Genomic DNA, 14128 nt, shown 5'->3' on the forward strand with positions numbered 1-14128 from the left:
ACAAACAAGCAAAATGAACAAAAAACATTGAATTCAATTCTTTCTGATTTTAGAAACTGCATTAAAGAAGGGGTGCACCGGTCCTGGAGATACTGCAATACCAGGTCAATGCGTGGAGTGGACAGAGCAAGCTCTTTTTCCATCTCCCTGTTCTAAAAATCCATTTAATATATGGTCCCCAGATAGGGGACGTATCAGATATTAAACTGATAAGAACAGATACTACACTTGATCTTAGCCAAAAGGCCGAGAAGCGATAACCAGAATTGGTTTCAAACTACGGAGCCACCCAAGGATCCTGAAAAGTCCATTTGTGGAGATGAGCTCCTGGACTCCCGTTAAGAAGACATGTTGTCAACCTCTAGATCCCTTACATGCCTGCACTTTTCGGCTTGCTGCTGCTGCAATCCACGCGTTTTAGATCTGCATAACTCCACCTCTTTAAACACAGCACCTTCACCCCCTGCTGTTCCCACCCGCCTCAACACCGTTGGAAGGGAGGAGAACCAATTAAGGCGGGGGGTGGGGTGGAACGAGCAGCTGTCTAACCTTAGCAGGAGGGCTCCTGATTACATACCTCTCCTGCTGCTGCTGCTGCTGGCTGTCCAGCAGCAGACTGAAGGTGGCTGCTGCTGTGCACAGGTATATAAAGGCTCAGAGCCTATTATGACACGCGCAGCCAGCGTTCCATTGCCACATTCCATCTACTGCAGGCAGGATACCTGGCTGGCTGAATGTCGCTGAGAAGCTCACAGAGACCGCCATAAGCAACAGTTTAACAGAATGCCACAGACTAATCAACCAAACTTTTTGGGTTGGGTTCTCTTTTATAGTCTGCAGGCATTAAATGAAAGAAGTCAGTGTTCCAGCAGAGGGAGACAACGTTTCAGAAAAGGCATTGTAGCAAACCAAAAAAGAAATTTTAAGCGCAGCAGAGTAACCAGCGCTCATACCTGTTAGCTCAGGTGAGTTTAAAAGGCTGCTGTTGATAACAAGGGCATTTGCTAAATAGATGGTGTGTGTGCAACAATATACTGAAAGGTCAATTATATTGTGCAGCTTATCTCACCACCTGTAGTTATTTAGGTGAAAGCTCCAAAATGCTTGCCTAATATGTCTGTTTATCCAAAAGGAAGTAAAAAGGGAGAGCTAGAAAGATAGCATTGCATCACATTACATGGCAATGCAATGCACAGTTGCTGAAGTTGAACCAAAATGAGCTTGTAATCTGGCTTCTGCAACTTTGAACATGAAAAATCCAATGAGGAGAAGAAAAGCAAAGCCAAAGAGTCCATCCCAAAATCCGACAAACAAGCAAAATGAACAAAAAACATTGAATTCAATTCTTTCTGATTTTAGAAACTGCATTAAAGAAGGGGTGCACCGGTCCTGGAGATACTGCAATACCAGGTCAATGCGTGGAGTGGACAGAGCAAGCTCTTTTTCCATCTCCCTGTTCTAAAAATCCATTTAATATATGGTCCCCAGATAGGGGACGTATCAGATATTAAACTGATAAGAACAGATACTACACTTGATCTTAGCCAAAAGGCCGAGAAGCGATAACCAGAATTGGTTTCAAACTACGGAGCCACCCAAGGATCCTGAAAAGTCCATTTGTGGAGATGAGCTCCTGGACTCCCGTTAAGAAGACATGTTGTCAACCTCTAGATCCCTTACATGCCTGCACTTTTCGGCTTGCTGCTGCTGCAATCCACGCGTTTTAGATCTGCATAACTCCACCTCTTTAAACACAGCACCTTCACCCCCTGCTGTTCCCACCCGCCTCAACACCGTTGGAAGGGAGGAGAACCAATTAAGGCGGGGGGTGGGGTGGAACGAGCAGCTGTCTACCCTTAGCAGGAGGGCTCCTGATTACATACCTCTCCTGCTGCTGCTGCTGGCTGTCCAGCAGCAGACTGAAGGTGGCTGCTGCTGTGCACAGGTATATAAAGGCTCAGAGCCTATTATGACACGCGCAGCCAGCGTTCCATTGCCACATTCCATCTACTGCAGGCAGGATACCTGGCTGGCTGAATGTCGCTGAGAAGCTCACAGAGACCGCCATAAGCAACAGTTTAACAGAATGCCACAGACTAATCAACCAAACTTTTTGGGTTGGGTTCTCTTTTATAGTCTGCAGGCATTAAATGAAAGAAGTCAGTGTTCCAGCAGAGGGAGACAACGTTTCAGAAAAGGCATTGTAGCAAACCAAAAAAGAAATTTTAAGCGCAGCAGAGTAACCAGCGCACATACCTGTTAGCTCAGGTGAGTTTAAAAGGCTGCTGTTGATAACAAGGGCATTTGCTAAATAGATGGTGTGTGTGCAACAATATACTGAAAGGTCAATTATATTGTGCAGCTTATCTCACCACCTGTAGTTATTTAGGTGAAAGCTCCAAAATGCTTGCCTAATATGTCTGTTTATCCAAAAGGAAGTAAAAAGGGAGAGCTAGAAAGAAAGCATTGCATCACATTACATGGCAATGCAATGCACAGTTGCTGAAGTTGAACCAAAATGAGCTTGTAATCTGGCTTCTGCAACTTTGAACATGAAAAATCCAATGAGGAGAAGAAAAGCAAAGCCAAAGAGTCCATCCCAAAATCCGACAAACAAGCAAAATGAACAAAAAACATTGAATTCAATTCTTTCTGATTTTAGAAACTGCATTAAAGAAAGGGTGCACCGGTCCTGGAGATACTGCAATACCAGGTCAATGCGTGGAGTGGACAGAGCAAGCTCTTTTTCCATCTCCCTGTTCTAAAAATCCATTTAATATATGGTCCCCAGATAGGGGACGTATCAGATATTAAACTGATAAGAACAGATTTTTTTTTTTTTTCTTTCTTTTTTTTTTCGAAAGCCCGAATTCGTGTACAAAACCCGAGTGCGCTTAAAAAAGTGACAAGTGCCACAAAAAAAGTGCACTAGGATGCTGGTCTTCTTGAAACCCTCTCCAAAAGGAGAAGGGTCCCCCAAACCATTCCCCGTCCCTCCGAGCCAGAAGGCCACAGCGAGGAACAGGGACAAATAGCCACCTCCAGCCGGAGCCAGAGGCGACCCAATCTTACCCCCAGCACCTGCCCGAGTTCTCACCCGAGCAAGGCACTGGGAGCCAAAGACTGTGCTCCCCTCCCGGAAGAGGGGAGCCAACAACGCTCTCCTCCCGAAAGAGGAGAGCCAGGGGGGTTCAGGGGGGAGCGGAACCTGATGGCCACACACTCCCCCCCTAGACCTGCCAAGAGAGGAACCCGTAAGGGAACCGCATCCCGACAAAATCCTAGCAGGACGTGACACACGTGAATAAGTGGACACACAGTGACAAAGAAATTAAATAAATAGTGAAGGTTTCACAGTATAATACTGCCCGGACCTTCGACCGGGAATTGAAAAATTCCCCATCCTAAGGCCAGAAGGCCCGGAATAAGGGTGTGTGTGAAGAAAGAAATATTGAAGTGCTAGTGCAAATGTGCCATAAACTCAAGTGGGGTTCCCAATCCCAGTGAGTTAAGGCACCCCAGGGTCACCACTCCTGGGGCACTTCACACTTCGGGCTTTCGATCTTCCCCGGCTCAATGGCGTCGATCCTGGGGGGCCATGCTTTCCACCAGATGACTATATTAGCCACCTGGCGTACTAACAAGCGCCTAAACCCCAGTGTGCATAATGTATCAATCTACTAGGGCGGCAAACATCCAAAACCGCCTTTTCGAAAGATACTACACTTGATCTTAGCCAAAAGGCCGAGAAGCAATAACCAGAATTGGTTTCAAACTACGGAGCCACCCAAGGATCCTGAAAAGTCCATTTGTGGAGATGAGCTCCTGGACTCCCGTTAAGAAGACATGTTGTCAACCTCTAGATCCCTTACATGCCTGCACTTTTCGGCTTGCTGCTGCTGCAATCCACGCGTTTTAGATCTGCATAACTCCACCTCTTTAAACACAGCACCTTCACCCCCTGCTGTTCCCACCCGCCTCAACACCATTGGAAGGGAGGAGAACCAATTAAGGCGGGGGGTGGGGTGGAACGAGCAGCTGTCTACCCTTAGCAGGAGGGCTCCTGATTACATACCTCTCCTGCTGCTGCTGCTGCTGGCTGTCCAGCAGCAGACTGAAGGTGGCTGCTGCTGTGCACAGGTATATAAAGGCTCAGAGCCTATTATGACACGCGCAGCCAGCGTTCCATTGCCACATTCCATCTACTGCAGGCAGGATACCTGGCTGGCTGAATGTCGCTGAGAAGCTCACAGAGACCGCCATAAGCAACAGTTTAACAGAATGCCACAGACTAATCAACCAAACTTTTTGGGTTGGGTTCTCTTTTATAGTCTGCAGGCATTAAATGAAAGAAGTCAGTGTTCCAGCAGAGGGAGACACCGTTTCAGAAAAGGCATTGTAGCAAACCAAAAAAGAAATTTTAAGCGCAGCAGAGTAACCAGCGCACATACCTGTTAGCTCAGGTGAGTTTAAAAGGCTGCTGTTGATAACAAGGGCATTTGCTAAATAGATGGTGTGTGTGCAACAATATACTGAAAGGTCAATTATATTGTGCAGCTTATCTCACCACCTGTAGTTATTTAGGTGAAAGCTCCAAAATGCTTGCCTAATATGTCTGTTTATCCAAAAGGAAGTAAAAAGGGAGAGCTAGAAAGATAGCATTGCATCACATTACATGGCAATGCAATGCACAGTTGCTGAAGTTGAACCAAAATGAGCTTGTAATCTGGCTTCTGCAACTTTGAACATGAAAAATCCAATGAGGAGAAGAAAAGCAAAGCCAAAGAGTCCATCCCAAAATCCGACAAACAAGCAAAATGAACAAAAAACATTGAATTCAATTCTTTCTGATTTTAGAAACTGCATTAAAGAAGGGGTGCACCGGTCCTGGAGATACTGCAATACCAGGTCAATGCGTGGAGTGGACAGAGCAAGCTCTTTTTCCATCTCCCTGTTCTAAAAATCCATTTAATATATGGTCCCCAGATAGGGGACGTATCAGATATTAAACTGATAAGAACAGATTTTTTTTTTTTTTCGAAAGCCCGAATTCGTGTACAAAACCCGAGTGCGCTTAAAAAAAGTGACAAGTGCCACAAAAAAAGTGCACTAGGATGCTGGTCTTCTTGAAACCCTCTCCAAAAGGAGAAGGGTCCCCCAAACCATTCCCCGTCCCTCCGAGCCAGAAGGCCACAGCGAGGAACAGGGACAAATAGCCACCTCCAGCCAAAGCCAGAGGCGACCCAATCTTACCCCCAGCACCTGCCCGAGTTCTCACCCGAGCAAGGCACTGGAGCCAAAGACTGTGCTCCCCTCCCGGAAGAGGGGAGCCAACAACGCTCTCCTCCCGAAAGAGGAGAGCCAGGGGGGTTCAGGGGGGAGCGGAACCTGATGGCCACACACTCCCCCCCTAGACCTGCCAAGAGAGGAACCCGTAAGGGAACCGCATCCCGACAAAATCCTAGTAAGGACGTGGACACACGTGAAAAAGTGGACACACAGTGACAAAAAAATTAAATAAATAGTGAAGGTTTCACAGTATAATACTGCCCGGACCTTCGACCGGGAATTGAAAAATTCCCCATCCTAAGGCCAGAAGGCCCGGAATAAGGGTGTGTGTGAAGAAAGAAATATTGAAGTGCTAGTGCAAATGTGCCATAAACTCAAGTGGGGTTCCCAATCCCAGTGAGTTAAGGCACCCCAGGGTCACCACTCCTGGGGCACTTCACACTTCGGGCTTTCGATCTTCCCCGGCCCAATGGCGTCGATCCTGGGAGGCCATGCTTTCCACCAGATGACTATATTAGCCACCTGGCGTACTAACAAGCGCCTAAACCCCAGTGTGCATAATGTATCAATCTACTAGGGCGGCCAACATCCAAAACCGCCTTTTCGAAAGATACTACACTTGATCTTAGCCAAAAGGCCGAGAAGCGATAACCAGAATTGGTTTCAAACTACGGAGCCACCCAAGGATCCTGAAAAGTCCATTTGTGGAGATGAGCTCCTGGACTCCCGTTAAGAAGACATGTTGTCAACCTCTAGATCCCTTACATGCCTGCACTTTTCGGCTTGCTGCTGCTGCAATCCACGCGTTTTAGATCTGCATAACTCCACCTCTTTAAACACAGCACCTTCACCCCCTGCTGTTCCCACCCGCCTCAACACCGTTGGAAGGGAGGAGAACCAATTAAGGCGGGGGGTGGGGTGGAACGAGCAGCTGTCTACCCTTAGCAGGAGGGCTCCTGATTACATACCTCTCCTGCTGCTGCTGGCTGTCCAGCAGCAGACTGAAGGTGGCTGCTGCTGTGCACAGGTATATAAAGGCTCAGAGCCTATTATGACACGCGCAGCCAGCGTTCCATTGCCACATTCCATCTACTGCAGGCAGGATACCTGGCTGGCTGAATGTCGCTGAGAAGCTCACAGAGACCGCCATAAGCAACAGTTTAACAGAATGCCACAGACTAATCAACCAAACTTTTTGGGTTGGGTTCTCTTTTATAGTCTGCAGGCATTAAATGAAAGAAGTCAGTGTTCCAGCAGAAGGAGACAACGTTTCAGAAAAGGCATTGTAGCAAACCAAAAAAGAAATTTTAAGCGCAGCAGAGTAACCAGCGCACATACCTGTTAGCTCAGGTGAGTTTAAAAGGCTGCTGTTGATAACAAGGGCATTTGCTAAATAGATGGTGTGTGTGCAACAATATACTGAAAGGTCAATTATATTGTGCAGCTTATCTCACCACCTGTAGTTATTTAGGTGAAAGCTCCAAAATGCTTGCCTAATATGTCTGTTTATCCAAAAGGAAGTAAAAAGGGAGAGCTAGAAAGATAGCATTGCATCACACTACATGGCAATGCAATGCACAGTTGCTGAAGTTGAACCAAAATGAGCTTGTAATCTGGCTTCTGCAACTTTGAACATGAAAAATCCAATGAGGAGAAGAAAAGCAAAGCCAAAGAGTCCATCCCAAAATCCGACAAAGAAGCAAAATGAACAAAAAACATTGAATTCAATTCTTTCTGATTTTAGAAACTGCATTAAAGAAGGGGTGCACCGGTCCTGGAGATACTGCAATACCAGGTCAATGCGTGGAGTGGACAGAGCAAGCTCTTTTTCCATCTCCCTGTTCTAAAAATCCATTTAATATATGGTCCCCAGATAGGGGACGTATCAGATATTAAACTGATAAGAACAGATACTACACTTGATCTTAGCCAAAAGGCCGAGAAGCGATAACCAGAATTGGTTTCAAACTACGGAGCCACCCAAGGATCCTGAAAAGTCCATTTGTGGAGATGAGCTCCTGGACTCCCGTTAAGAAGACATGTTGTCAACCTCTAGATCCCTTACATGCCTGCACTTTTCGGCTTGCTGCTGCTGCAATCCACGCGTTTTAGATCTGCATAACTCCACCTCTTTAAACACAGCACCTTCACCCCCTGCTGTTCCCACCCGCCTCAACACCGTTGGAAGGGAGGAGAACCAATTAAGGCGGGGGGTGGGGTGGAACGAGCAGCTGTCTACCCTTAGCAGGAGGGCTCCTGATTACATACCTCTCCTGCTGCTGCTGCTGCTGGCTGTCCAGCAGCAGACTGAAGGTGGCTGCTGCTGTGCACAGGTATATAAAGGCTCAGAGCCTATTATGACACGCGCAGCCAGCGTTCCATTGCCACATTCCATCTACTGCAGGCAGGATACCTGGCTGGCTGAATGTCGCTGAGAAGCTCACAGAGACCGCCATAAGCAACAGTTTAACAGAATGCCACAGACTAATCAAGCAAACTTTTTGGGTTGGGTTCTCTTTTATAGTCTGCAGGCATTAAATGAAAGAAGTCAGTGTTCCAGCAGAGGGAGACAACGTTTCAGAAAAGGCATTGTAGCAAACCAAAAAAGAAATTTTAAGCGCAGCAGAGTAACCAGCGCACATACCTGTTAGCTCAGGTGAGTTTAAAAGGCTGCTGTTGATAACAAGGGCATTTGCTAAATAGATGGTGTGTGTGCAACAATATACTGAAAGGTCAATTATATTGTGCAGCTTATCTCACCACCTGTAGTTATTTAGGTGAAAGCTCCAAAATGCTTGCCTAATATGTCTGTTTATCCAAAAGGAAGTAAAAAGGGAGAGCTAGAAAGATAGCATTGCATCACATTACATGGCAATGCAATGCACAGTTGCTGAAGTTGAACCAAAATGAGCTTCTAATCTGGCTTCTGCAACTTTGAACATGAAAAATCCAATGAGGAGAAGAAAAGCAAAGCCAAAGAGTCCATCCCAAAATCCGACAAACAAGCAAAATGAACAAAAAACATTGAATTCAATTCTTTCTGATTTTAGAAACTGCATTAAAGAAGGGGTGCACCGGTCCTGGAGATACTGCAATACCAGGTCAATGCGTGGAGTGGACAGAGCAAGCTCTTTTTCCATCTCCCTGTTCTAAAAATCCATTTAATATATGGTCCCCAGATAGGGGACGTATCAGATATTAAACTGATAAGAACAGATACTACAATTGATCTTAGCCAAAAGGCCGAGAAGCGATAACCAGAATTGGTTTCAAACTACGGAGCCACCCAAGGATCCTGAAAAGTCCATTTGTGGAGATGAGCTCCTGGACTCCCGTTAAGAAGACATGTTGTCAACCTCTAGATCCCTTACATGCCTGCACTTTTCGGCTTGCTGCTGCTGCAATCCACGCGTTTTAGATCTGCATAACTCCACCTCTTTAAACACAGCACCTTCACCCCCTGCTGTTCCCACCCGCCTCAACACCGTTGGAAGGGAGGAGAACCAATTAAGGCGGGGGGTGGGGTGGAACGAGCAACTGTCTACCCTTAGCAGGAGGGCTCCTGATTACATACCTCTCCTGCTGCTGCTGCTGCTGGCTGTCCAGCAGCAGACTGAAGGTGGCTGCTGCTGTGCACAGGTATATAAAGGCTCAGAGCCTATTATGACACGCGCAGCCAGCGTTCCATTGCCACATTCCATCTACTGCAGGCAGGATACCTGGCTGGCTGAATGTCGCTGAGAAGCTCACAGAGACCGCCATAAGCAACAGTTTAACAGAATGCCACAGACTAATCAACCAAACTTTTTGGGTTGGGTTCTCTTTTATAGTCTGCAGGCATTAAATGAAAGAAGTCAGTGTTCCAGCAGAAGGAGACAACGTTTCAGAAAAGGCATTGTAGCAAACCAAAAAAGAAATTTTAAGCGCAGCAGAGTAACCAGCGCACATACCTGTTAGCTCAGGTGAGTTTAAAAGGCTGCTGTTGATAACAAGGGCATTTGCTAAATAGATGGTGTGTGTGCAACAATATACTGAAAGGTCAATTATATTGTGCAGCTTATCTCACCACCTGTAGTTATTTAGGTGAAAGCTCCAAAATGCTTGCCTAATATGTCTGTTTATCCAAAAGGAAGTAAAAAGGGAGAGCTAGAAAGATAGCATTGCATCACATTACATGGCAATGCAATGCACAGTTGCTGAAGTTGAACCAAAATGAGCTTGTAATCTGGCTTCTGCAACTTTGAACATGAAAAATCCAATGAGGAGAAGAAAAGCAAAGCCAAAGAGTCCATCCCAAAATCCGACAAACAAGCAAAATGAACAAAAAACATTGAATTCAATTCTTTCTGATTTTAGAAACTGCATTAAAGAAGGGGTGCACCGGTCCTGGAGATACTGCAATACCAGGTCAATGCGTGGAGTGGACAGAGCAAGCTCTTTTTCCATCTCCCTGTTCTAAAAATCCATTTAATATATGGTCCCCAGATAGGGGACGTATCAGATATTAAACTGATAAGAACAGATACTACACTTGATCTTAGCCAAAAGGCCGAGAAGCGATAACCAGAATTGGTTTCAAACTACGGAGCCACCCAAGGATCCTGAAAAGTCCATTTGTGGAGATGAGCTCCTGGACTCCCGTTAAGAAGACATGTTGTCAACCTCTAGATCCCTTACATGCCTGCACTTTTCGGCTTGCTGCTGCTGCAATCCACGCGTTTTAGATCTGCATAACTCCACCTCTTTAAACACAGCACCTTCACCCCCTGCTGTTCGCACCCGCCTCAACACCGTTGGAAGGGAGGAGAACCAATTAAGGCGGGGGGTGGGGTGGAACGAGCAGCTGTCTACCCTTAGCAGGAGGGCTCCTGATTACATACCTCTCCTGCTGCTGCTGGCTGTCCAGCAGCAGACTGAAGGTGGCTGCTGCTGTGCACAGGTATATAAAGGCTCAGAGCCTATTATGACACGCGCAGCCAGCGTTCCATTGCCACATTCCATCTACTGCAGGCAGGATACCTGGCTGGCTGAATGTCGCTGAGAAGCTCACAGAGACCGCCATAAGCAACAGTTTAACAGAATGCCACAGACTAATCAACCAAACTTTTTGGGTTGGGTTCTCTTTTATAGTCTGCAGGCATTAAATGAAAGAAGTCAGTGTTCCAGCAGAGGGAGACAACGTTTCAGAAAAGGCATTGTAGCAAACCAAAAAAGAAATTTTAAGCGCAGCAGAGTAACCAGCGCACATACCTGTTAGCTCAGGTGAGTTTAAAAGGCTGCTGTTGATAACAAGGGCATTTGCTAAATAGATGGTGTGTGTGCAACAATATACTGAAAGGTCAATTATATTGTGCAGCTTATCTCACCACCTGTAGTTATTTAGGTGAAAGCTCCAAAATGCTTGCCTAATATGTCTGTTTATCCAAAAGGAAGTAAAAAGGGAGAGCTAGAAAGATAGCATTGCATCACATTACATGGCAATGCAATGCACAGTTGCTGAAGTTGAACCAAAATGAGCTTGTAATCTGGCTTCTGCAACTTTGAACATGAAAAATCCAATGAGGAGAAGAAAAGCAAAGCCAAAGAGTCCATCCCAAAATCCGACAAACAAGCAAAATGAACAAAAAACATTGAATTCAATTCTTTCTGATTTTAGAAACTGCATTAAAGAAGGGGTGCACCGGTCCTGGAGATACTGCAATACCAGGTCAATGCGTGGAGTGGACAGAGCAAGCTCTTTTTCCATCTCCCTGTTCTAAAAATCCATTTAATATATGGTCCCCAGATAGGGGACGTATCAGATATTAAACTGATAAGAACAGATACTACACTTGATCTTAGCCAAAAGGCCGAGAAGCGATAACCAGAATTGGTTTCAAACTACGGAGCCACCCAAGGATCCTGAAAAGTCCATTTGTGGAGATGAGCTCCTGGACTCCCGTTAAGAAGACATGTTGTCAACCTCTAGATCCCTTACATGCCTGCACTTTTCGGCTTGCTGCTGCTGCAATCCACGCGTTTTAGATCTGCATAACTCCACCTCTTTAAACACAGCACCTTCACCCCCTGCTGTTCCCACCCGCCTCAACACCGTTGGAAGGGAGGAGAACCAATTAAGGCGGGGGGTGGGGTGGAACGAGCAGCTGTCTACCCTTAGCAGGAGGGCTCCTGATTACATACCTCTCCTGCTGCTGCTGCTGCTGGCTGTCCAGCAGCAGACTGAAGGTGGCTGCTGCTGTGCACAGGTATATAAAGGCTCAGAGCCTATTATGACACGCGCAGCCAGCGTTCCATTGCCACATTCCATCTACTGCAGGCAGGATACCTGGCTGGCTGAATGTCGCTGAGAAGCTCACAGAGACCGCCATAAGCAACAGTTTAACAGAATGCCACAGACTAATCAACCAAACTTTTTGGGTTGGGTTCTCTTTTATAGTCTGCAGGCATTAAATGAAAGAAGTCAGTGTTCCAGCAGAGGGAGACAACGTTTCAGAAAAGGCATTGTAGCAAACCAAAAAAGAAATTTTAAGCGCAGCAGAGTAACCAGCGCACATACCTGTTAGCTCAGGTGAGTTTAAAAGGCTGCTGTTGATAACAAGGGCATTTGCTAAATAGATGGTGTGTGTGCAACAATATACTGAAAGGTCAATTATATTGTGCAGCTTATCTCACCACCTGTAGTTATTTAGGTGAAAGCTCCAAAATGCTTGCCTAATATGTCTGTTTATCCAAAAGGAAGTAAAAAGGGAGAGCTAGAAAGATAGCATTGCATCACATTACATGGCAATGCAATGCACAGTTGCTGAAGTTGAACCAAAATGAGCTTGTAATCTGGCTTCTGCAACTTTGAACATGAAAAATCCAATGAGGAGAAGAAAAGCAAAGCCAAAGAGTCCATCCCAAAATCCGACAAACAAGCAAAATGAACAAAAAACATTGAATTCAATTCTTTCTGATTTTAGAAACTGCATTAAAGAAGGGGTGCACCGGTCCTGGAGATACTGCAATACCAGGTCAATGCGTGGAGTGGACAGAGCAAGCTCTTTTTCCATCTCCCTGTTCTAAAAATCCATTTAATATATGGTCCCCAGATAGGGGACGTATCAGATATTAAACTGATAAGAACAGATACTACACTTGATCTTAGCCAAAAGGCCGAGAAGCGATAACCAGAATTGGTTTCAAACTACGGAGCCACCCAAGGATCCTGAAAAGTCCATTTGTGGAGATGAGCTCCTGGACTCCCGTTAAGAAGACATGTTGTCAACCTCTAGATCCCTTACATGCCTGCACTTTTCGGCTTGCTGCTGCTGCAATCCACGCGTTTTAGATCTGCATAACTCCACCTCTTTAAACACAGCACCTTCACCCCCTGCTGTTCCCACCCGCCTCAACACCGTTGGAAGGGAGGAGAACCAATTAAGGCGGGGGGTGGGGTGGAACGAGCAGCTGTCTACCCTTAGCAGGAGGGCTCCTGATTACATACCTCTCCTGCTGCTGCTGCTGCTGGCTGTCCAGCAGCAGACTGAAGGTGGCTGCTGCTGTGCACAGGTATATAAAGGCTCAGAGCCTATTATGACACGCGCAGCCAGCGTTCCATTGCCACATTCCATCTACTGCAGGCAGGATACCTGGCTGGCTGAATGTCGCTGAGAAGCTCACAGAGACCGCCATAAGCAACAGTTTAACAGAATGCCACAGACTAATCAACCAAACTTTTTGGGTTGGGTTCTCTTTTATAGTCTGCAGGCATTAAATGAAAGAAGTCAGTGTTCCAGCAGAGGGAGACAACGTTTCAGAAAAGGCATTGTAGCAAACCAAAAAAGAAATTTTAAGCGCAGCAGAGTAACCAGCGCACATACCTGTTAGCTCAGGTGAGTTTAAAAGGCTGCTGTTGATAACAAGGGCATTTGCTAAATAGATGGTGTGTGTGCAACAATATACTGAAAGGTCAATTATATTGTGCAGCTTATCTCACCACCTGTAGTTATTTAGGTGAAAGCTCCAAAATGCTTGCCTAATATGTCTGTTTATCCAAAAGGAAGTAAAAAGGGAGAGCTAGAAAGATAGCATTGCATCACATTACATGGCAATGCAATGCACAGTTGCTGAAGTTGAACCAAAATGAGCTTGTAATCTGGCTTCTGCAACTTTGAACATGAAAAATCCAATGAGGAGAAGAAAAGCAAAGCCAAAGAGTCCATCCCAAAATCCGACAAACAAGCAAAATGAACAAAAAACATTGAATTCAATTCTTTCTGATTTTAGAAACTGCATTAAAGAAGGGGTGCACCGGTCCTGGAGATACTGCAATACCAGGTCAATGCGTGGAGTGGACAGAGCAAGCTCTTTTTCCATCTCCCTGTTCTAAAAATCCATTTAATATATGGTCCCCAGATAGGGGACGTATCAGATATTAAACTGATAAGAACAGATACTACACTTGATCTTAGCCAAAAGGCCGAGAAGCGATAACCAGAATTGGTTTCAAACTACGGAGCCACCCAAGGATCCTGAAAAGTCCATTTGTGGAGATGAGCTCCTGGACTCCCGTTAAGAAGACATGTTGTCAACCTCTAGATCCCTTACATGCCTGCACTTTTCGGCTTGCTGCTGCTGCAATCCACGCGTTTTAGATCTGCATAACTCCACCTCTTTAAACACAGCACCTTCACCCCCTGCTGTTCCCACCCGCCTCAACACCGTTGGAAGGGAGGAGAACCAATTAAGGCGGGGGGTGGGGTGGAACGAGCAGCTGTCTACCCTTAGCAGGAGGGCTCCTGATTACATACCTCTCCTGCTGCTGCTGCTGCTGGCTGTCCAGCAGCAGACTGAAGGT

General features: G+C 46.0%; 10 non-coding genes and 2 pseudogenes across 10 annotated transcripts; all 12 read right to left on the minus strand.

Annotated features, from left to right (window-relative positions):
- Positions 1-67: 67 nt before the first annotated feature.
- Positions 68-258, minus strand: LOC141211926 (U2 spliceosomal RNA). Its single transcript, XR_012281748.1, has one exon. It is a non-coding gene; the product is annotated as a U2 spliceosomal RNA (small nuclear RNA).
- A 1115-nt stretch (positions 259-1373) lies between these two features.
- LOC141211927 (U2 spliceosomal RNA) lies at positions 1374-1564 on the minus strand. Its single transcript, XR_012281749.1, has one exon. It is a non-coding gene; the product is annotated as a U2 spliceosomal RNA (small nuclear RNA).
- Positions 1565-2676: 1112 nt separating this feature from the next.
- LOC141211790 (U2 spliceosomal RNA) lies at positions 2677-2868 on the minus strand. The gene has a single exon (XR_012281707.1). It is a non-coding gene; the product is annotated as a U2 spliceosomal RNA (small nuclear RNA).
- A 796-nt stretch (positions 2869-3664) lies between these two features.
- On the minus strand, positions 3665-3756 carry LOC141211901 (U2 spliceosomal RNA; annotated as a pseudogene).
- Positions 3757-4871: 1115 nt separating this feature from the next.
- On the minus strand, positions 4872-5055 carry LOC141211717 (U2 spliceosomal RNA). Its single transcript, XR_012281658.1, has one exon. It is a non-coding gene; the product is annotated as a U2 spliceosomal RNA (small nuclear RNA).
- A 791-nt stretch (positions 5056-5846) lies between these two features.
- LOC141211872 (U2 spliceosomal RNA) lies at positions 5847-5938 on the minus strand (annotated as a pseudogene).
- Positions 5939-7047: 1109 nt separating this feature from the next.
- LOC141211928 (U2 spliceosomal RNA) lies at positions 7048-7238 on the minus strand. Its single transcript, XR_012281750.1, has one exon. It is a non-coding gene; the product is annotated as a U2 spliceosomal RNA (small nuclear RNA).
- A 1115-nt stretch (positions 7239-8353) lies between these two features.
- LOC141211500 (U2 spliceosomal RNA) lies at positions 8354-8544 on the minus strand. Its single transcript, XR_012281473.1, has one exon. It is a non-coding gene; the product is annotated as a U2 spliceosomal RNA (small nuclear RNA).
- Positions 8545-9659: 1115 nt separating this feature from the next.
- Positions 9660-9850, minus strand: LOC141211929 (U2 spliceosomal RNA). Its single transcript, XR_012281751.1, has one exon. It is a non-coding gene; the product is annotated as a U2 spliceosomal RNA (small nuclear RNA).
- Positions 9851-10959: 1109 nt separating this feature from the next.
- On the minus strand, positions 10960-11150 carry LOC141211930 (U2 spliceosomal RNA). Its single transcript, XR_012281752.1, has one exon. It is a non-coding gene; the product is annotated as a U2 spliceosomal RNA (small nuclear RNA).
- A 1115-nt stretch (positions 11151-12265) lies between these two features.
- Positions 12266-12456, minus strand: LOC141211931 (U2 spliceosomal RNA). The gene has a single exon (XR_012281753.1). It is a non-coding gene; the product is annotated as a U2 spliceosomal RNA (small nuclear RNA).
- A 1115-nt stretch (positions 12457-13571) lies between these two features.
- On the minus strand, positions 13572-13762 carry LOC141211932 (U2 spliceosomal RNA). Its single transcript, XR_012281754.1, has one exon. It is a non-coding gene; the product is annotated as a U2 spliceosomal RNA (small nuclear RNA).
- Between the last annotated feature and the right edge of the window lie 366 nt (positions 13763-14128).

Source organism: Phyllobates terribilis, unplaced genomic scaffold (assembly GCF_046119375.1).
Source record: "Phyllobates terribilis strain yellow unplaced genomic scaffold, ASM4611937v1 Scaffold_170__1_contigs__length_4071412, whole genome shotgun sequence".
Lineage (NCBI taxonomy): Eukaryota > Metazoa > Chordata > Amphibia > Anura > Dendrobatidae > Phyllobates > Phyllobates terribilis.